Raw genomic sequence first — 24,735 nt, forward strand, 5'->3', positions numbered from 1 at the left:
GGCAATGGATCCCCTTTGAATGACACTAATACTTAAGCCAATTGTTGAAATTGATCATCTTGTCTTCATATTGTGGCATCATTCTTGGTGAGGGTAAGATGCTACTCAAGGTCAGGGTCATACCAGCCTGGGCTACATGCTCAGAGAGCTCCTCTATGTCTCTTTTCATGTAGTCCAGGGAGGTACATCTCAGGTCATTCACACCAGCATAGACAATGACTGAGTCATATTTGTACTTGCCTTGGAGTGACCTGAGTGCTTGTGTTATGTGACGGATCCTAGCGCCCGACAGGCAGCTCACCGTGACCTTCTCCTTGTTCAGCCTGGTGAGCGGGACGTTAGTGTTCCTGACGATAGAGTCACCTATTACAAGTGTATCAGGTGTGTTGTTTAGCCTTAAGGGCTGTGACTGTTCAGCACACTGGCTTTGTGAGCTATGTGTTGCACTTGTTTTGTTTTGGGGTAGCGGTCGCTTGGGTGTCTGCTTTGGAGGTCTCTGCTGCTCAGGCAGATTGTTATTTAGAGCCTCCAAGTATGTTTTTGTGTGTTTATGTGTTTGGTTTGCTGTCGTGGTAAGTTTATGTGAGACTGGAATTGTAGTGAGTGTGGTTTCCTTCTCCTCCTGACTGGTTACGCCAGTACTGAGTTGAGAGAGCTTAGCGTCTAGTTTGGCTATATGGTTGCATCTCTCACATGTGTTGGAATTTGTTGGGAGGAGGAGAGGGCTGTCCGTGTACATGGGGCAGTTGTAACATTGCCTCAAGATTCCCAGATTCACCAGCTGGACCAGAGAGGAAATTGACAACTGACCTTTGGACATACTAGAATAGTATTGGGAATTTCTTGATAATTGAAAAAAGGGCCAATGGGGAACAAGGTACTCAGGGGGAGTTTGTGAGGGCGTAGTGCTTTTAATTTTTTAGTGCTGACTTAGTGAGCAAGTGCCAGGTAACTTAAATGCAATGTGTTACAGGTATCTTAAATGCAAAAACGACAAACAGTAACTTTCTTTCAAGTGAAACAAGGAAATAAGTACAGTAAGCAATGCAGAGCTCACTAGGGATCCCCAGAAGTGCTGAAAAGCCGTGTTTTAAGTGGAATTAGCATTTCAGGGAGATAACAAGCAAACAAACAACAAACATACAAACAAAGCTAGATTCAGCAGGCCTGGATATAGTCTATGCTACAGCAAACAAGGTGTACCAATTTCAGTAAGAAACAGTTCAAATATGCAGGCACTATAAGCCTTTAACCAGAAATTCCCAGCTCAGAAGGACAGAGTCCAGCCTCTCCTCCCACAAGAGTGCAGACCATGAACCTTGTTAATGTAAAATAACTGGCCTGAAACCCAAGTGCTTAAACCAGAACTAATACACTTTTAGAGTAACAGACACTGAGCCCTCAATCAGCAGTTCCCAACTTAGAAGGATGTAAGCTACCTGTCCTGCCACCACAGTGCAGGCCACAAACCTTCCTAATGTAAAACAACTGGTCTTAAGCCCAAGTGCTTAATCCAAAAGACTTAGAATGATAGCTAAACTTTAATCAAGTTACTACCAAGCAGTAATAAATACAATTGAATACTTTAAAGAATGCCTGGATTAGTGTTCAAGTTATACAAACAAAGCTAGATTCAGCAGGCCTGGATCTAGTCTATTCTACAGCAAACAAGGTGTACCAATTTCAGTAAGAAGCAGTTCAAATATGCAAGCACTATATGCCTTTAACCAGAAATTTCCAGCTGAGAAGGGCAGAGTCCAGCCTCTCCTCCCACAAGAGTGCAGACCACGAACCCTCTTAATGTAAAATAACTGGCCTGAAGCCCATGTTGATTAATACCATGTCCAGGATAGTATCACCCCTTGCTGGGGTATTGACTAGCTGTTCCAAAGCATTTGCAGTGGCAAAATCGATGAATCTTTGGCCATTTGTGTTCTGGCATAAGTAGTACTTCCAGTCTATGTCTGGGTTATTAAAATCATCCAGTGTCAGGGTAAAGAGTTGAATCTGGATATATTCAAACAGGTCTAGATAGGCAGTTAGGACATCTTGGGTCAGGTTTGGGGCCAGTAGCTAGCTATGATTTGTATAGGGGTATTGTCAATAGTTAACTTCACCTGGAGTGTCTCATGTGCATCATACAGTTTGACCAGCCTGGAGGTGTGTATGTCTTTAATATATATTTAAACTCCACCTCCTTTGGTTTTGCTACCCACACTTTGGAGTCTGAATGTATGATAGGATGAGTAATCAGATATGGCTGGGGTGCTCTCCATAACTTTGAACCAGGTTTCTGTGACTGTGCAGATGTCAGGATTTTCCATGGTTAAGACTGTTTGCAATGAGTGCAGTTTCACATTTAGACTCCTAGCATTTAGAAGCATGACCTTTAATTTATGTTTTGTTGCAATTGTTATGTTGGTAGTTTTAACCTCATCATTTTTCTGCCAGTATTCACACCTGTGTGTGTTAAATAAGACCATATTTCTACCCTTTGTCGTCACTGGATCATTTTCAAAAATGCCGTGCCAAGCTGAGCAGTGCACAAACCCGTTAAGCTGAGTTGAGAAGTGCTTAAGGTGGCAAATGCTGAGCAGTGCTTAGCAGTGTGCAACTCCACTTAGCTGAGTTGAATACTACTTAGAATGGGACTTCTTAGCAATGCTCAAGCCAGATAAGCAGAGCTGAGCACTGCTAATTATTGCTCAGACAGGTCCTGTTTCAGCATTGCGTAGCTTGGCTTAGAAGTGCTTTGCAAAATTGAGCTAAGGGGAAACAGACATTTTCATTTAAAAAAAAAAGTCAGAATTGAATATTACACCCCCTACCCATCAGGGTGAGAGATCTGGACAAAGCCGTAAGGGACAATCGTCCCTACCAAGCCAAAAGTTGATAGAATAGCAGGTTTAGCATAAGCAAATAGTGTACACCTCCCAAGCCATCAGAGTAAGGAATATGGACAAAGCCATGAGGAATAATCATCCCTAAAAAGCAGAAAGTTGATAGAATAACAGGTTCAGCATTAGTACTAGTAATCAAAGTAGAATACCTGAACTCAAAGTCACAACCAATAAATCCAAAAAACTCCAGTTGTTGTCCAAATGTCCACCTCTGATATAGTCCAAACACTTTTATTGTACAAAAACGCACACTAGCAGCAGAAAACACATCAACGGACTTAGCACTTTCATTTCCTAACCCGGAAACATCATCAGAGTCAACTCTCTCATCCCACCTTACAACTTAAATAGACCCAATACCTTTCCCATTGGTCATAAGTTAATTGAAACTCATATTTAAAAAACACATCAACCTACTTAAATACAATTGAGCTTATTTGATTTTATATAACTTTTATAAAAATCGTTCATAAAATACTTGCATAAGTATTCCATATTAAATAAATAAATATATATATAAATATATAAAACATATAAAACATATAAAGCATATTGCACATACTTAATCACATTTTTACACAATATTAAAAATGGCTAATACATCATTGTGTTTGTATAACTGAATATTAATTATTTAGTATTTAATATCTATTTTCTCTAATTCTAAGTGCTGGCACAAGTGAAATATGGTCATTAAAGCCTGGTGGGTTGCAAGTGTCCACCTGTAATTGCCATATTAACTCCCTTAATTCCAGTTGGGCTTCCCAATCCCCACCCCTTTCATTTCTTTTGACCAGTTCAATGACCCAAAACTTAAAATCAGCTTGAGGACATGTTGCTGTATGTCTGAAAAGGGCATTAGTTTCTCTCTTTCTGTTAATGTCATACATGTGTTCATATACCCTATGTTTCAGACTCTGTTCTGTCTTCCCTATATAATATGAACCACATGTTATACATTTAGCTAAATAAATTATACCCTTAGACTGACAATTGTAATATCCCTTGGGATAAATTGACATATTAATACCCTCTAATTCTAACATCCCTTGATTATATACAAACGGACATTGCGGACACCTGCCACATTTGTACGTTCCAACCTTATTCTTACTTCCTTCTTGTTCTTTTTCAAAAATTACTTTTAAATTCCTGTTCTTCTTGTACCCAAATTTCAAGTTTCTAGGGAAAATATTTATACTATTAGGCATGGATGAAAATAATATCCAGTTTTTATATATTATATTCTTTATATCCCTTGTATCTTGGTTATAAGTTAATGTCATATACACATCCCCTGTTTTATTTGTCACATTTCCGTTGCTCTTATGTTGACTTTCTACCAATTCTCCATCATTATTCTGTCCTTTCAATAAAAGTGGTATGTATTTCTCATTCCATCCTTTCAGTACTTCTTTAATACTTTCAATAGTCTCCACAGGGTAACCCCTTTCTTCAAATAAACTTTGTATATATTCTAATTCAACCCTAGTATCCTCTATTTCAGATGTCATCCATATTGCCCTAATCATTTGGCCCTTAATAATGTTCCATTTTTGTTTAATAGGGTGGTTACTGCTATAGTATACATATGAATTTGAAAAACATTCCTTCCTATACAATTTAGACTTACATTTCTTATTAACATTGTCTTTCAAAATAGTAGTTTCTAAAAAACTCACTTGTTCATCCCATATAGTATATATAAATTCTAAAAAATCTGTAGTGTGATTAATATATCTAACAAAATTGTCTATTTCTTCTCTAGGCCCCTTCCAAACCAGACATATGTCATCCAGAAATCTAAAATATGCTTTTATAAACTGCTTATACCTTGAGTCAAAAATAAAATGTTTCTCCCAATATAATAATACTATATTAGCTACTATAGGGGCACACGCTGCCCCCATCTGTATTCCATCAATTTGGTGGTATACCTCTCCTTGGAAATATATAAAGTTATTTTTCATCATCAATTCTACACTTTCTAGTATTAAATTAAAGTCTCTACAGTCCACAAATTCAAATTCTATCATCATTTCTTCGAACCATTTTAACCACAATTGTGTGGAAGCACTGAAAATAAATCGTTAACATCCACTGTAATAAACCTGTAATCCTCGTCATACATTAATTTTCCAATCTTTGTAAGGAATTCCCACGACTCAATAAGGATATGCAGGTAAAATTTATAAAAGGGTTTAAGCTTTGTAGCCACATATATAGCCAAAGGCTCAATTTTGGACCCACCAGATGAAACAATAGGTCTCATTTGTGGATCCGTATGGTTCTTGTGTATCTTCGGTATTCCAAATATGCTTGAAATAAGTGGTTTACGTACTCTCAAAAAATAAGACAACGTTTTGTCTATAGCCCCTTGCAATAGATTATCTTCCAAAATCAAATCAATCCTATGGTAGGCTATATTAACTTCATTCCACGATACTTGGTTATATCTACCTTCAACATTTAAAATTTCAAGCATTTTTCCCATATATTCCCACTTTTGCATTATAAAAACACCTCTCCCTTTGTCCGGTTTCATAATCCTAATTTCTTTATTGCTGATAATTTCATTCATGACTGTCTTCTTCCAGACTAATATTATTAGGATACCATTTCTTTCTATTTCTATAATAACCGTTAATGTCATTACTTACAATTGATTCGAAATTAACTAAATCCGGCACCAATGTGGGATTAATAATACTTTTCTTTTTCAATGGATCAGTCCTAGTACCTCCTTCAAACATAGTAGCTAAATTCAAATTTCTAATAAACATCTTGGTGTCCAGCAGTGTATTAGCTAGATTCCTTCTCCTAGTTGGAATAAATTTAAAACCTTTTTTAAAAAGTTTAAAATGTCTTTCATCCATATCCACAACTGCATAATTATATATTATAAAATTTTCCATCTCATATACACACCCTTTCTTAACAATAACCCCTGTTCTGTATTTGTAACACTTATCTCCTTTCCCAGTGTTCCCTGGGTGGGTACATAGGCTGCGCATAATTCCTCTGGTTGTTCCAATATGGCCCCTGTTGCCCCCTCCCTTGCCTCACTACTCCCCTCAATGTTATCTGTGCATATGTCGGTTGTACTGCTAAATTCCTTATTCCATCGGATCTCCTTGGCGGGTCCACCTCTAAAGGGATTTCCCTGCCTTGTCCTTCCATCGTCTCTACATAAACATCATGTCCACTGCTTCCTTCATTAAAGTATGTTCCATTTTTTTATCAAAACTTCCTTTTATTATATATGCTTTCCCATCCCTATAGTCTTTCATATCTCTTTCTAACTTAATAACCTTCCTTTTCCAATTATTTCTTTCATACATCTCTACATCTTTAAAAATATGTGCATATTTTTTCTTTGTTTCTTCCACCCCAAAAAGTAGGTCTTTATGAATTTTATCATTCAAAACTTGAATTTCACTTGCCAGCACCTGCAAACATTTTTCATTGTTCTTCACAAGTATTTTTATAATATTCAATCCACATTCATTTAACACATTTACTAACTCTTTAAAAGGTTCCGTTCCTTCATATATGTTATTAGCGAATCCATTAACACGTAGTCCCTTTGGAACTATCTTTTGTTTTAAACATTCACATAAAAACTGTTGTCTGCCATCAATCTCCTATATGTAAACATTTTTTCTTTTAAATTTTTACATATACCTAAATACGTTTCATTACTCTGCAGAGGTGTTGGGTCTGTAACAACAAAATATTTTCTATTAAGCCAAGTGTTAAAGTCCAATTCTAAATAATGTCCCCATCCAAAATCTCGATTCTCCGAACCAGTCTCGTTCAGGCGTTCTCAGCATTCTCTGCCATTCACCCTCTTTTCTGCCATATCATCTCCAAGAACTCCATTCCAGTCATCTATTACTCCTCCTCGTTCAGCTGGAAATGACATTGCCATACCACTGTTTCCCTGACAATAGGGTATAGCTCCTTCCTGGTTAAGTGAACCATTCTGTTTGTCATTCTGTCAGGAATAAAAATTAACAAGACTAGTTAAGTCTTGAATTCATGTTCTATTACTTGACCTGGCATCTAGACTATTGTTAAAACATAAAGGAGTTTGCATGTCCAAATTAGTAACCTGTGAGGCACCTCAGCTCCTGAAAAACACAATTCCACCAACACAAACTACAACCAGTGATCAAAGTGGAACACCTAAAGTCAAAAGTCACAACCAATAAATCCAAAAAACTCCAGTTGTTGTCCAAGGTCAATAAAGGCCACCTCCGATATATTCCAAACACTTTCATTGTACAAAAACAGACACTAGCACTATAAAACACATCAATGGACTTAGCGCTTTCATTTCTTAACCCAGAAACATCATTAGAGTCAACTCTATCATCCCACCTTACAACTTAAATAGACCCATCACCTTTCCCATTGGTCATGAGTTAATTGAAACTCATATTTAAAAAACACATCAACCTACTTAAATACAATTGTGCTTATCTGATTTTATATAACTTTTATAAAAATCTTTCATAAAAATACTTGCATAAGTACTTCATATTAAATAAATAAATATATATATAAATATATAAAACATATTGCACATAATCACATTTTTTACACAATATTAAAAATGGCTAATACATCATTGTGTTTGTATGACTGAATATCAGTTATTTAATATTTAGTATTTAATATCTATTTGCTCTAATTCTAAGTGCTGGCACAAGTGAAATATGGTCATTAAGGCCCGGTGGGTTGCAAGCGTCCAACTGTAATTGCCATATTAACTTCCTTAATTCCAGTTGGGCTACCCAATCCCCACCCCTTTCATTTCTTTTGACCTGTTCAATGACCCAAAACTTAAAATCAGCTTGAGGACATGTTGCTGTATGTCTGAAAAAGGCATTAGTTTCTCTCTTTCTGTTAATGTCATACATGTGTTCATATACCCTATGTTTCAGACTCTGTTCGGTCTTCCCTATATAATATGAACCACATGTTATACATTTAGCTAAATAAATTATACCCTTAGACTGACAATTGTTATATCCCTTGGGATAAAATGACATATTAATACCCTCTAATTCGAACGTCCCTTGATTATATACAAACGGACACTGCGGACACCTGCCACATTTGTACGTTCCAACCTTATTCTTACTTCCTTCTTGTTCTTTTTCAAAAATTTCTTTTAAATTCCTGTTCTCCTTGTACCCAAATTTAAAGTTTCTAGGGAAAATGTGGATACTATTAGGCATGGATGAAAAATAATATCCTGTTTTTATATATTATATTCTTTATATCCCTTGGTTATAAGTTAACATCATATACACATCCCCTGTTTTATTTCTCACATTTTTGTTGCTTTTATGTTGACTTTCTACCAATTCTCCATCATTATTCTGTCCTTTCAATAAAAGTGGTATGTATTTCTCATTCCATCCTTTCAGTACTTCTTTATACATTCAATAGACTCCACAGGGTAACCCCTTTCTTCAAATAAACTTTGTATATATTCCAATTAAACCCTAGTATCCTCTATTTCAGATGTCATCCATATTGCCCTAATCATTTGGCCCTTAATAATGTTCTATTTTTGTTTAATAGGGTGGTTACTGCTATAGTATAAATATGAATTTGAAAAACATTCCTTCCTATACAATTTAGACTTAAATTTCTTATTAACATTGTCTTTCAAAATAGTAGTGTCTAAAAAATACACTTGTTCGTCCCATATAGTATATGTAAATTCTAAAAAATCTGTAGTGTGATTAATATATCTAACAAAATTGTCTATTTCTTCTCTAGGCTCCTTCCAAACCAGACATATGTCATCCAGAAATCTAAAATATGCTTTTATAAACTGCTTATACCTTGAGTTAAAAATAAAATGTTTCTTCCAATATAATAATACTATATTAGCTACTATAGGGGCACACACTGCCCCCATCGGTATTCCATCAATTTGGTGGTATAACTCTTCTTGGAAATATATAAAGTTATTTTTCATCACCAATTCTACACTTTCTAGTATTAAATTAAAGTCTCTACCATCCACAAATTCAAATTCTATCATCATTTCTTCGAACCATTTTAACCCCAATTCGTGTGGAAGCACTGAAAATAAATTTTTAACATCCACTGTAATAAACCTGTAATCCTCGTCATACATTAATTTTCCAATCTTTGTAAGGAAATCACACAAATTGATAAGTATATGCAGGTAAAATTTATAAAAAGGTTTAAACTTTGTATCCACATATATAGCCAAAGGCTCAATTTTATATCCTCCAGATGAAACAGTAGGTCTCATTGGTGGGTCCATGCGGTTCTTGAGTATTTTCGGTATTCCGAATATGCTTGAAATAAATGGTTTATTTGCTCTCAAAAAATCATACAATGTTTTCTCTATAGCCCCTTGCAATAGATTATCTTCCAAAATCAAATCAATCCTATGGTAGGCTATATTAACTTCATTCCGCGATACTTGGTTATATCTACCTTCCACATTTAAAATTTCAAGCATTTTCCCCATATATTCCCACTTTAGCATTATAACAACACCTCCCCCCTTGTCCGGTTAAATAATTCTAATTTCTTTATTGCTGATAATTTCATTCATGACTTACTTTTCTTCCAGACTAATACTATTAGGATACCATTTCCTTCTGTTTCTATAATAACTTTTAATGTCATTACTTACAATTGTTTCAAAATTAACTAAATCCGGTACCAATGGGGGATAAATAATACTTTTCTTTTTCAATGGATCATTCCTAGTACCTCCTTCAAACATAGTAGCTAAATTCAAATTTCTAATAAACATCTTGGTGTCCAGCAGTGTATTAGCTAGATTCCCTCTCCTAGTTGGAATAAATTTAAAACCTTTTTTAAAAAGTTTAAAATGTCTTTCATCCATATCCACCCCTGCATAATTGTATATTTAAAATTTTCCATCTCATATATACACCCTTTCTTAACAATAACCCCTGTTCTGTATTTGTAACACTTATCTCCTTTCCCAGTGTTCCCTGGGTGGGTACATAGGCTGTGCATAAATCCTCTGGTTGTTCCAATATGGCCCCTGTTGTCCCCTCCCTTGCCTCCCTACTCCCCTCAATGTCATCTGTGCATATGTAGGTTGTACTGCTAAATTCCTTATTCTCTCAGATCTCCTTGGCAGGTCCACCTCTAAAGGGATTTCCCTGCCTTGTCTTTCCATCGTCTCTACATAAACATCATGTCCACTGCTTCCTTCATTAAAGTATGTTCCATTTCTTTTATCAAAACTTCCTTTTATTATATATGCTTTCCCATCCCTATAGTCTTTCAAATCTCTTTCTAACTTACCAACCTTCTTTTTCTAATTATTTCTTTCATACATCTCTACATCTTTAAAAACATATGCATATTTTTTCTTTGTTTCTTCCACCCCAAAAAGTAGGTCTTTATGAATTTTATCATTCAAAACTTGAATTTCACTTGCCAGCACCTGTAAACATTTTCATTGTTCTTCACATTCAGCATTAGCATGGATATTCTGAATAGTACAAATAAAAAAAATCACAGCAAATACTTTTTTTTTATATATGCAATAAAGTTTAAGCATAGGTGCATCGGTGTGCCCGTTGATTAGCTACGCTTAAGCCAGCTGAAACGGCATGATAGGTTAAAAAGCAATAGACATCCAGTATAAGCATAAGTGCAATATTGTTGCTGTTAGAGTGTATGCCTTGCATGTAGTTATTCACGGTTCAAGCCTCACCAAAGCCATTTCCATTTTGTATGTGCAAACATTAAAATTTTAATTTTTTGTATATTTATGTAAGAAGTAACTGATTTGTCTCAACCAGAGTAGTGTATTAGGGCGAGATGTGAGGTGTCAGTGTAATAAAGTAGTGAAACCCCATATGAACACAAGTGCCCCATACAGAATAGTCACACAAGGATAAATTAATCACAGCACATTGGGGGATGTCAGGTAAGGTAAATAAATCTATATTATGTAATGAATGATGAATCAATCCCATACAGGTGGTAGACCAATATAATAAAACATAAGCAATGCTAAGCACTGCACAACTATGTTGACCGGGTGTAAGGATTATGTACATATGAATACTAAGCAATGACTAGCCAAGCTAAGTGGATTTGCCCACTGGTAAGCAAAGCTAAACCTGCCCCTTTAAGCACTGCCAACCTTAGCTAAGCAGGATTGCCTGTAGCTTAGCTTAGCTCAGCATTTTCAAAACCATCCAAATATGGCAAAGGGTGGGAAAGCGGCCATATTAAAACCCCACAGGTGGCAATACAGGTCATAACTGGTTGTAGCTTTCCACTGTAGGCAGTATGGCAGGTGTTGGAGACAGCATGCACTTTCAGGCACAGCGCTGGGGCATACAGGAGTCCAAGGTCATGGTAGGACTCCTGGTAAAAAGTCATGACATGAGACTGCTGCAGGACCAGTACTAGGGCTCCCAATATAAAGTGGAAGCCTGGGAAAGTCACGCCTGTGATTTCAACAGTGGCTCTCTTATCCCTCAGACTGGTGAGCAGGTCTGGCACCACTATGCTGACTTGAAATGGAGGAAGAGGGAGCTCTTGGAACATTGGGACCAAGAAGCAAGAGACAGGCGAGATGTACCAACAGTGTGCAAGTATTCATAGCAATAATTGTTTACCAAAGTTCAACCTGTCTATGTGATGGATAGGTATGGATAAATGTTTCTCTATTTTCATTACAGCTGCTACTGATAGAGCTCTGAACCAGGAAGCCCAAGCCAGCAGGTTGCAAAGGCTGCATTGTGAGGCTGGTGAGTAACATTCCTGCTTGTAGTAGTCATACCAAATAAATATAAAGGAGTAAAATGTCACCTGGCAGTATAAAAAATGTGTATGGGTTCTACTGAATAAACCAGACAACATGACAGTAATAGTCCCATATAGGTCATATGTAAGTAAAAGTGTAACTGCCTGGCAGTAAAGTTCTAAATCTTCGACTGGGTGTGTTTACTTTGGTATTGTATGGCCTCACATGTTGCATTCACCAAGATCTGATATGTGAATAGTACTGTTGTGTCAACTGTTTCTTACACTGCGCTACTTAAAAAATATGTCCATGAATGTCTGTATAAGAATGTTGTAATTACAAGTTCAGATTGTACAACCAAGAAAGACTTAGACAGAAAACTCTGAAAGAAGAAACAGCACTTTCTGAGTAGCTCACTCTGATGAAACATAAGTTGTATTTTTAGCACACACAGCAATGGTTCGAATCATGAGAGTGGTAGTAAGCTGTATGCATAATTATACCTCTGAACTGTACGGATTTCCACAGAATGTCCAGATTTTTGGCTCATATTTTTGGCCTGTTCCTCTATTTTCCTGGCAAATCACTGGGATGATCTCAAGATTGGAGTCACTAAATAATGACATACATTTGAGTTTCACACTGCAAATGCTTCAGAAAATGTATATTAAAACAAATCCTGTTACTCTAGCAACTTTCTAAGTTTATAAGAGCAATATTTTAAATATGTCCCTATTTGTACCCCCATTTTGTCAAGCTTTGTACAGATTTTTTTGCATTAAGAGGTTGAGAGGTATGTGCATAATTTTAAATAGGAATCTGGGAATATGTGTAGAAACAGTCAGATAGTGTTAACAAACATTCCCCCCACAGGTCTACCAGGTAAGAGAAGTAGAATCTAACTATAAGACAGATGAAGTATACACTGTGTACAAACATACCACTGACCAAACCAAGGCCATAGGGTATTGTAATAATACCTGTAGAGTTATGATTAGATCAATGATCATTAAAGTTGTGAGTACTGCAAGGATATACAAGTTGTTAATTGAAATCTCTATCCCTTCCCCATCATGTCTGCAAAAATAATCTAAACACACAAATCAATGGGTATGTTTTACACCAAACCTACTGTTGGGACATATGTCCTGTTGTTCAACAAATATTAAAATGTTTTCCATTAATGTTCCATGTTGAAATACTATCATTGGTGGCCTGTTGCTATCAATATAACCTGCATGCCTTTGTAATGGCCACTGTGGTTCCATATATGGATGTGTTCTGTTTGTTATGCAACTGTTCCAAATCTGTTGTTTTCGTTAATGGGAATAGCTATGCATGCTGTTATAACTAATCCTGGATTGTGTTGACTATTACAAACCCACATATGTTCTAAAACTGTAACACTACAGCATGTTTGGAACTGCAGGTCCCAGTGGACCCACCTCTCCCACCTCATCTGGCCATGGCACTGGGCCCCAGCACATCTGGGACCCACCCCAGGACCTCCTCGTCCACTGGTCCTGCACCACCTTTGGGTGGAACTGCCTCAGGGGATGGGGTTTGTCCCCCCCGGGAGTAGGTGCAGACAGGAAACTGTCACCTGAAACCAGGTCCAGGGTTTGGTGCATAGCGAGCTCGGCAATGAGTTTGGAAATCTGCTACGACAGCTTGAGGGCCACATGGTGCAATTAGTGTATCAGCCTACCCCTCCTGCTCAGCCCCCAGCACAGCCACCTTCTGGGCCATGAAGGTACAGTGGTGACTGCCCATGGTGGAGACCTCAGTCCCACTGTTTCCATTTGAGGGCTCATGGGCTTCCGATTTGCAAACACCCCTCCCCATTCAAGGTGTTTTCCCCCACATGTGTCATATACTGCCTCTGTATGCTGTTCTTGTATGTCTTGTCTGTCTTCCTACCCAACCTACCTCCCCAGATATACCTACTATCCTTCCTCAACATCCCACTCTCACCTTAAAAAGAAAAAGGGCAATCTGTTCCAAAAAAATGTTGCCCTATACATAGCTGTCCTTTTCACACACGTGTCCACTGGACACATGTAATCTGGTATAATTGGCTTCACAATACATTATTGTTGTCCTCACCTCTCTCTCAGGTGTTTGAGTGTCCAAATCTACCTCCAAATTCAGTATATATGCACAGCTGTTGCTGTAGAAGAAATGGACAGCTATGGACCTTCCCTGCACATGTCCTGCGCATTCCTAGCTACTTTCAGTATTGTCATTCCCTCTGCATGGCCCTTTTTCATCACTTTCCTATCACCCCTTTTTTTCTTTTCCTTTAAAGAAATTAGCACAGGGAAAAGTGGGAGTAAGCTCTTTTAAAAAGTAATAAGCGGGACTAAGCCTGTTTGCATGGCTCTAAGCAATGCCTACACAGATTAAGCACTTTTAAGGCTAACTGCCTGTAAATATATTTAACCAGATTAGCATGGCTTACCGCTGCACAAACCCACTTACAACTGCATAAAAGTGCCTTAATCACTCTGTATCCAGCAGCCCTTTTTCTTCCCAGCAACAAAATAATCAGCCCTTGCAAGTCTCGAACCCAGGAACCTGCACACCATAGCAATTTACCACTAAGCCATCTGAGCTGTAGATATGTTTGATGTTTTTCTCAAACATATCATGCAGCACAGTCATTCAGCAGTAGGGAAAATGTATTTATACATGTAGATATGTAGATATATATATATATATATATATATATATATATATATATATATATATATATATATATGGGTCTACCTAATTACGCCGAAAGCGGAAAACACCGACAATGAGATAACCGACACCGGAAGATCGACGACGGAGAAGACCAACAGTTGAAAAGCCAGACGCTGAGAACAATGACATGATAAGGTATGTGTACGATAGGGACATATGTTAGGGTCAGGGTGCGAGTAAGGTAAGTGTGCGATGGTGATGGACTTTAGGGTTAGGGGCGGATTAAGTGAGTTAGGGTTAGGGTGCGGTTAAGGTAAGTGTGTGATAGTGATTGACCTCAGAGTTAGGGTTTGGGTTAAGGTTAGTGCATAGATAGTTGCTTATGTAAGGTTTAGTGTAGGTTTGTAACGTTTTTGGTATGCTTATGTTGTGTGTGTGTTTTTCGGATCAGGTCTGTGTTTTGTTGGGCATGTGAAGTTTCGTGATTTTGAACTTTCGGTTTTGTGGTGTCGATTATTTTGTTGTCGGTGTTTTGGCATGTCGGTGTTATCAGGTAGACCATTACATATATATATATATATATATATATATATATATATATATATATATATATATATATATATATATACATATATATGTATGTATGTAGTGCATTCAGACATAGGATCCACACTCTCAACCTCTAACTGCAAAACATCTAACCAAAGGCACTGTAAATGGGGGTGAAGGGGCCCAAACTAGGGACCTCTTGTAATTATTGCCCTTATTTTTCCACTACAGCTGAACTGTTCTGCCTTGCAACAAGGTAACCAGCCCTTACAAGTCTTGAACCCAGGACCCTGCACAACATAGCCACAACAAGTTAGTACTAAGCCATCTGAGCTGTAAGATGTTGGGATGATTTCTCTAACATATTATGCAGAACAGTCAGTCTACCATAGGGAATGTACAATATGGAAGCACTAAACATTTTAATGATACATGCACACACACACACACACACACACACACATATATATATATATATATATATATATATATATATATAAATATATATGTGATATATATATATATATATATATATATATATATATATATATATATATATATATATATATATATATATATATATATATATATATATATATATATATATATATATATATATACTTATAGAGATATATATAAAGAGAGTATATATAAAGGGTGCACAAAATATCAAACAGCCATTATTCCTACAGTGGTCACCTTTTCAAATGGCCAGTGTCTGATTATTTCCTGCAAATGAGAATTATTGGATGAAACATATACCCACACACAATGCGAAGGACATAGCACCACACAGTTTGCATACATATAAATGTTTATTTGCATACTATTTCAGTTGTTTGTGCCATTTCTTATATCATTTAGGTGTTTGAAATAGATAATAACTGATTAATGCAACTCCCAAAGAAATCATATGATACAGTAATTTGTAAAAAATAACATACTTTGCTCTCTAGGCTAAAGCCTTCAAGTAGTGCAACAGTAAAAAACACACTTGCCTTGAAGACAAGAATCAATCAGCACTTAATTACAGTTGTAGTTCAACAGCCGCCAATTACACTCTGTAGTCAACCCCCTAGGGGAAAAGGATCAATTGTCACAATGTAAATGTATCCATTACATAACAATGCTAAACTTAAAATGTCACTATCACAATGACAAACAGAACTGTGTGCAAGACAGTAAGCTCTAGCCCACCTACAATTTTATTGTGCATACATGCACTGCTGATGATGCAATCTGCAAATCAAAGGTCAGGCATTAATTATTGACATCAGTCCTCATGTCATCCCAGGTATGTTTCAGACAAACACATAGGGGCTGTGAGCAACAGAGCAAATATAACTGCCACACATATACACATTCAGCAATGGTGTGTACACTTATGAGGTATGGTGGACAATACATGCCAGTGTGCTGTACAGGTGCACAGCAATACTGTGTATATGGGTGCAGTGTGTTCCAGAGCAAGGGGCATCACCTACTAACACAACTCATGCACCACTGAGATGTATAATGTTGGTAACAATGATTGAGTATGGCTTCAGTGCATGTTGTTGCATGCCATATGTCATGCATCTTGACTGTTGGGTAATGAGAAGTCTGTGCAATATCTTTGTGCCACCTCACCAGTAAGTGTGTGTGTGTGTGTGTGTGTGTGTGTGTGTGTGTGTGTGTGTGTGTGTGTGTGTGTGTGTGTGTGTGTGTGAGTGTGTGTGTGTGTAGAAGTAAAATATAACATACAGGTCTAATTTACCTTTCTTGTCTGCTCCTCACAGGTTGCAAGGTGGTCAGGGTCCCTCCTGCAGGCAAACTGATGTTAGTGTCCATATAGACTCTGATAATGATGATAGGCATAGTGAGGCACATGCAGGGTTGTCAGAGGCTGAATTTGTGCCATTGGTTGACATCCCACTTTTATCCACCCCATCCCCCCAGACAGTCACAGTGCCCATACATACCCCATCACCAGTGGCCATAGATGAGGGACCATTTGTGGGTGGTGGCATGGGACATGAATGTGTGGTGAGTATGGCAAGTGTGTCTGTACACAGCAGCCATAGCCGGATGACTGGTGAGGTCCCACACAGGCAGATGTACGGGGATACTCGTATGATGGCTGCTGGCCATCATGCCCATGGCAGACGTTCCACAGCCAGGTGTCACCAGATGCATGTTTTGGGCGATCATGGAGGCACAGACATGTATGGAACCTTACACCAGAGATAGTGTGAGGCTGCAGAGGGCTACTCTTTCTGCTGTACGTGACTACATCCATGATCTTGCAGGTGCCCACCGTTATTTTGCAGAGGTCATGTATAGATGGTTGGGTGAGATGGTGGGAATCCTCAACCGTATGGTGTCTGTGGTACAGCATGTGGTGGGAGTAGGGCATCGGCCACATCGGCATAGGTTAGCAATGCCAACAGGTGGAAGTCTATGTGGATGTGCAACATCTCACAACCACACCCGTAGTGGCAGTACCAACACCAGCACTGCAGGGTGTGCTGTCCACACCACAGTGTGCACGTGGTCCTGGCTAGTCCCAACAGGGACACAGATCCAGCAGACAATTGTCATCATCAGGGGAGAGTACCATATCTGGGCTTCTGCCTGGTAGTGCCCGTGCAACCCCTGGCAGGCACAGTTCACATACACCCTGCCATGTACAGTCTGCAGCTGTCCAACAAACCCCTGTATAGGGCAATCACATGGCAGAAATGTATGCATACATGCATACAAACACATCACCAATACTGTTAGGGTTCGTCCATACCTACACACACCATATCTACACAGCCCATTTAATAAAAAAACCCTAACCCACACACATTTTGTCAACCAAATGGCTCAGCCGGGGCCTCTGGCAAACCCACAAAACACCCAGTGCATATGATGATAGCTGTGCTACATCCCTGTCATCCATACCACCATCGATGCAGGGACATGTTAATATGGTTCTGATGCACAGGGTGAATGTACTAAGGTTTAGCAATGTAATGCTGTTTAATGTGTTGTTATCTGGAATGATTAATGCTTACACTTCAGGGTGTGTAGCTGTCCAGCCATGATGCATTATAGCTGTTAATTACACTGACTGATTGTGGTCTCCATAATGTATTCTGTTTGTATTCTAGGTGTCGATGTGTCAGCATGATGTTGGTCTGCTGTCCTTTCCTTCAAGGGGTGTAGCACTGTGGTGATACATTGACTGTATCATATCCCGGGTACAGCTAATCACAAGCAACAGGTCTGTATAACAGTTACTGCATGTGCCACATGGCTGATAGGTCTGAGGGGTGTATACAGGTGAGTGCATGGTGGCTGATGTAAGCAGCTTTTCTACAGGGGACAATGGTAAGGGTACTGGGTGGCACACACCAAATGTCTGTGAATAACACACACACAGAGGCTTTTGTTTTGATGCAATACACAGAGAATACTGTTCACATGGATGTACTTCCTTTTGCAGTGAAGTCATTTTGCCCTATGTAATACCACGAAGACCAAATTGCCAAACCATCACATCAGTAAATAATCAGTCCGCCAGTTTAATGCCATTGACAATGGTACTGGCAGGGTATATGTCCTCTTCCCCAATGTACTGCAATCCTGGAGTTGGTAAACATAGGTGTGATGATGTGGAGGCACAGCCCCCCACCTTGGAGGATGTAGGGTGGCGTAGAGCCACACATATATTGATTAACAACTACTTAACCTCTTAACATAAACTGTACAGTATAACAGCACACTAAGTGGGGGGATATGCACAATTACCCCAGTGTGGGTGGCTTTGCCCACAACACCACACCCACCTATATATACCAACTCCAGTATTGCTGCACAGCTATACAGTGGGGAAGAGGGCATTTACACATCCACTACTAGTTTTGATGGAATGAATTTCCCCAAGATGATTGCTTTGAAATGTTACCTTTTGCCGGTTAGTTCTCGGACAAATTATCTCCTGGGAAATATATTTTCTGCAAACTGAATTGAATCCATTCACACACACACACACACACACACACACACACACACACACACACACACACACACACACACACACACACACACACACACACACTTACTTGGCAAAACTGAGAGTAGAACCCCTTCCTAGGTATTTATTGCTACTAATGTGTTTGGACTTAATTGTACAAACCACAGAGCTTGTAGGGTGAGGTGTGTCCCAAGCTTCCTGTTAAGTGAAGAACATCACCAGGCCTTGTATAGTATGATAATGGGGAATGTACTGGGTGTTAATGAACAATACATAGTATGACATACTGTCATATACACATTGACAAATGCATACAGACATATACACATTTGAAGAGACCTGGGTTTAGCAGTCCTAACTATCTTGTCAGTGAGTCCATACTGTTACAGAGTTTTTGCACACAGCACATTGATCATTGGGCTGGATAGTGTCACCCCTTACCTGTATGGTTGATGGTGACAGCGGTCCTCATACAGTGGACCTTGGGACATGTACTGGGGGTACCATGGTATAAAGACAGTATACCTAGCACCCATACCCCACATTGGATATTGTACTCAGTGAAACCCATGATAATGCTCTGACATACCCACAATCACACATTGACCAGGACTGCAATACAAACCATTGTCTATCTCATCAGTGCTACTACAGGGATATGCATTTATTGCAAATGCCACAGGGATAGTCGGGAGATGGTTTGTCATGGCTCTCCTAATGTTAGCAACATCACCATCCCTTTTAATGTATGGCAAGGTTTAGAGTAGTTTGAGAATGTGGCCTCAGAATGGTGTCTCCTACAAATATGCATATTGACAAACAATTGCACACACATACACACACACACACACACACACACACACACACACACACACACACACACACACACACACACACACACACACACACACACACACACACACACACACACACACACATATATATTCACATTTGCCATGCCTATCTACCCATTTGTAGAACAGTGTTATGTTGGTATTGCAAGCTGCAGGTAGTCCATAGGGTGAAGAGTTTAACAAGGTATATTTAATGTGAATTAAAGCAGCAGCCATTTCTAAGTATAGCAATGGAGGTGTATTGGGTGAGAAGGCTCTCAGAGTATTTTCAACTACAAGTTTACAAACACACAGATAATGTTATTCTCAGTAATGCACACAGACACATTTGTCAGTACTGAGGTCCATAGGTGCAGGTGTTCCTATGTGTGTACCAGGCTAATGTCCATGGAGACATGAGAAGAGTAGGGCATGTGGGTACACTGGTATCATGCCAACTGACATTTGTCAGCAGGCTGTCAACTGATGTCACTTGAGTGATCCCCAAGGTGACAGTTAAATTCAACATCCAATCATCTGGTTTTCTCTTGAAGAGGGCCAGTGAGGTGCTCCAATTGACATGTATGCAACATATATTGCATAACATAGCCAGTGTCTGGGTTAGGGACCTGTACCCAAGCATGTTCTGTTGACTGTGGTAGTCTGGTTGAGGTATTCAAGGCACGTGCTGCATACAGAGTGGGGTTTTCTAGCTAAAGCATTCATAACACAGCTGGGCAGACATGTCAGTGTCAGTCAATCAGAGATTGTCTGTAAGCAGCCAAGATGGATACCTGACATCTGCACATCTGTACAGAGGACAGACAGAAATTAGCAAATAGGTTATGCATTAGGATTAATGTTTTGACAGATAGATGTCTGAAACTGATAGGTATGCCATTACTACATGACATCAGTCCTCTATGACGTCCTAAAACATAGTAGTCTACAGTTAATATCAACATATCAGATCAATATCCAATAGGAGATACTTAAAAACATACAGCTCAAACACCAAAAACACGAAAGTCAGTACTCAGAGTCCAGCTTTGCATGCAGGGGTGTATAGTTCCAGTACTACAATCTGCAATCTACTATTGCTTGGCAAAGCACTGTTAAATGTAGTAACGTAATGAAACAATACATGCAAGTGTGACTGCATATAACCTGGGATACTACCAAAGTATGAAACACATACAAAGAGAAAAGATTGTGATATTAGCCATGTATACTCAGGTGTCCCATACAATATACTTACACCCCTTGCTACTGTAATGACAGGACATAAAAGCATGTTATGTACTTATTAAAGATGTCATTACCCTGCTATTTTATCAGACTGAAATGTGATCTCTGGTTACCAGAGCTGAGCTATGCTGAGCAGGTGTAAGCATTGCTTAAATATAAATGCTAAGCAGATTTGTGCACTGGTAAGCAAAGCCTATACAGTGTAAACGGCTTTTTGTTTAACCGTACATTAGCACCAATTACCATTGTGCAAACCAGAGCAAACCCACTTAAAGCTGCTCAAAACTGCTTTAACCACTCATTATCCAACAGTCCTTTTTTCTGCCTAGCAACAAAATAAACAACCCTTGAACCCAGTACCCTCAAGACTATAGTCACAGCACTTAACCACTAAACCATCTGAGCTGTAAAAATGTCTGTTGCTTTTTTAAATATATCATTCAGTACATGTACTGAATAGTAGTGAACAACTGCTTTGACTACTAAACATATTTACTACTTAGTGAAAATAGTGTTGAATCAGTCATGTTTTTATATCTAAATATACACATATCAGATAAATATGGTGGGATACATCTGAGAAGGTATATACAACACTCATGTTTATACATAAGGATATGTATATACATATATATATATATATATATATATATATATATATATATATATATATATATATATATATATATATATATATATATATATATATATATATATATATATATATATATATACACCATAACTCTCAACCTCTTAGTGCAAAGGAACTTAATGTAAGTATTGCAGTTATAAATGTAGAATGTTGCTACAGTATTAGGGGTTGTGTCAACAGACATGCTGTGAAGGAAGGCTCTTCTGAAACTGACATGTACGCCATCAGTTACTGGCAGACATCATACATCATCATAGTGAAGTACCACACAAATCACAGTAATGATCCTGTAGAATACAGAAGAATATGAGCAATAAACTTGGACAGTCTGAAACAATGTGGTCAGTTGAGAGATATACACAGAACTCCTTAGTGCAAGAAGTGTGGACCAGGCCTGACAAAGGGGATGTTTACAGTTACAGCCATGAGAATGGGGGTATACCACAAATACTGGAGTAGATAAGCTCACACAGTTGATGCATTCACACCCTCCTGTCTGTCCAAACACATATTAACTGGAGGAGCAGAGGTACCAAGCCCACATACTTCCCACTAGTTAGTGACATACATCTTCACGGCATCCCACTGCTGTGTCAGAAATACACAACACGTATGGTGGCCAAGCAACAGTACATCTGACAAATATCTGGACATAACATCACACTAGGTAAATACACTGAGCTGCTACGCATGTCACCAAGAACTGTCTAAACTACAGGCAGACTGCCACATCACTAACTCACTTTTCCTATGGGGGAATACACATGTAATTGCAAATATAGCAGGCACTACAGGCATGTAACAGACACCAGTGTGAAAGTGCATACCCACAACCAATCTCAGCACAGTCACAGTCACATTATGATAAGCCTAATTAATAGTACAGGATATAGACTGTGTGAACAAAACCATCATCATATATTCACAATACACTGCTACACAATGCTGACACTCTATCAACAATCACCATAAGTGCACAGACCTCACTAATGTACAGACTACAACAGAATGTCCAGGTTTTGTCTTCAAATATAAGGCCTCCTATACATAATATGTCTGACAGTCTGATATTTCACTGGCTTGATATCAGGAATGATGTCAGTAAATAATGATATACTGTAGATATCTACCTCTTACTGCATGACATATGGACAAAGGCACAAACACAGGACCAATATTGACATATTGCTGTGATAAACTGAAACAATTGCTGGTGTAACAGGGTTTGTTGTGACATATCTCTACTGAGGGTTATGAAGTTAGTAACACACATGGATGTCACCATTTACTGACTGCAATTATCAGAGTATGCTACTGCATTTTTAAAGACACAAATGAGTGAGTAACACAGCACATCTAAGACTCCAAATGCTGGCGAGTCTGCAGATAGCCCTACAGGTGAGAGTTTTCTCAACCACATAACACTGTCATGCCAGACCTTAAATCATGCAGAACAGCCATATTCACACAAACCCTGTTAAACCAACATTACTTCAAATGTAGACCAGCAATACTTACATTCTGTCACCATGTCTGGAACACGCCCGTCCAGTTTGTTGGCCTGTCTCCACAGTCTTTGTTGTAAGAGGTATTTCCAAGTACCATCTGTGATGCTGTTTGTCAGACATCCACATGAATTCTTGCTCACAGTGAAGGAAAAGGACCAACACCCATATGAAGTGCTTAGTTATAGGAGTGTGTTTCCATGCAATTGGCTATAGGAATGAAACCACAGCTGTTCATGCAATTAGCAAGTGGAGGACTCCAATTCATGCGCAGGGCATCAGCTGATCATGAGCATTCCCTACAAAAGTTAAACTGCTGTCAATGCGAAACAGATGTATTTTTCCACATCTACCAGAGATGGAGAGCGAGAGACAGAGACAGGGAGAAAGTAAGAAAGGAAGAGAGAAAGAGACAAGCATGTTTGTGTATGATCCGTGGGTGGAGAGTGGTCTCTGGGTATTATAATGGTTGCCTATATTGTTCACTAATCCATACTGTCCCATACTCATTGTACATGGCAGTAGACATTTATGGCTGTGGATTGTCTACAACAACCTCTACAGTATTTGACAACTGATGGCCTTAAAATGTGGACATTGGGAAATATAAGTCCTCAATATAATAATGTAACAAACTCTGCACTGCAATGGATCTTGTTATTACATAATCACCCCAACACCCACACAGGATATTGATGACACACACACACACACACACACACACACACACACACACACACACACACACACACACACACACACACACACACACACACACACACTCTCTCTCTCTCTCACACACAAACACACACATTATTATGGTTGCCAGGACCAGGATTAGAACTCCTACCTAACTAGTTTGCTACACTACAGTATTATGCAGTTATCATGAGCACCATGGAGCTTATAGGGCTGAGAGTTGGCCAAAGGGTTATTTCAAAGTGACTGACATCAGCAGGCATGCTTAAGTAAGGCAATGGGTGGTGTAGTGAGTGTGAATGGCCTCAAAATCATTCATCTCCACACACACACACACACACACACACACACACACACACACACACACACACACACACACACACACACACACACACACACATATTTTCCAGTACCGAGATCCATAGGTTCATTGCTTCACAGGTGTGCAGTGGGTGAAGGAGCCTGAAGGCTCTACAAGGTTAGGCCAAGGGAATATCTTGGCATTAGGCCACATGACAATAGTCCCCAGTGTGGCACCGGGGTGTAGTCCCTGGAGTGGTCCCCAGGGGCGAGTATTGTATTCACATTCAACTCATCTGGGTTTATATTGTGGGTGGCCAGTGATGTGCATTGCTTGCCATGTATGTGATCTATATTCCATAACATGGACAGTGTCTGGGTTTTGCACATATCCCACATCCATGTTCTTTGACATGTGGAAGTGCACTCGAGGTCTCTGGGGCATGTTGTGTGGACAGATTGGTAACTTCTGGTGTAGCATTCCTGACCTCATTTGGTAAGACCCGGCTATGCAACTGAGGTCATGATTGCACTTACATTGACAGTATGATATTGGTATTC

Source organism: Protopterus annectens, chromosome 5.part1, assembly GCF_019279795.1.
Source record: "Protopterus annectens isolate FY-2018-M chromosome 5.part1, PAN1.0, whole genome shotgun sequence".
NCBI lineage: Eukaryota > Metazoa > Chordata > Ceratodontiformes > Protopteridae > Protopterus > Protopterus annectens.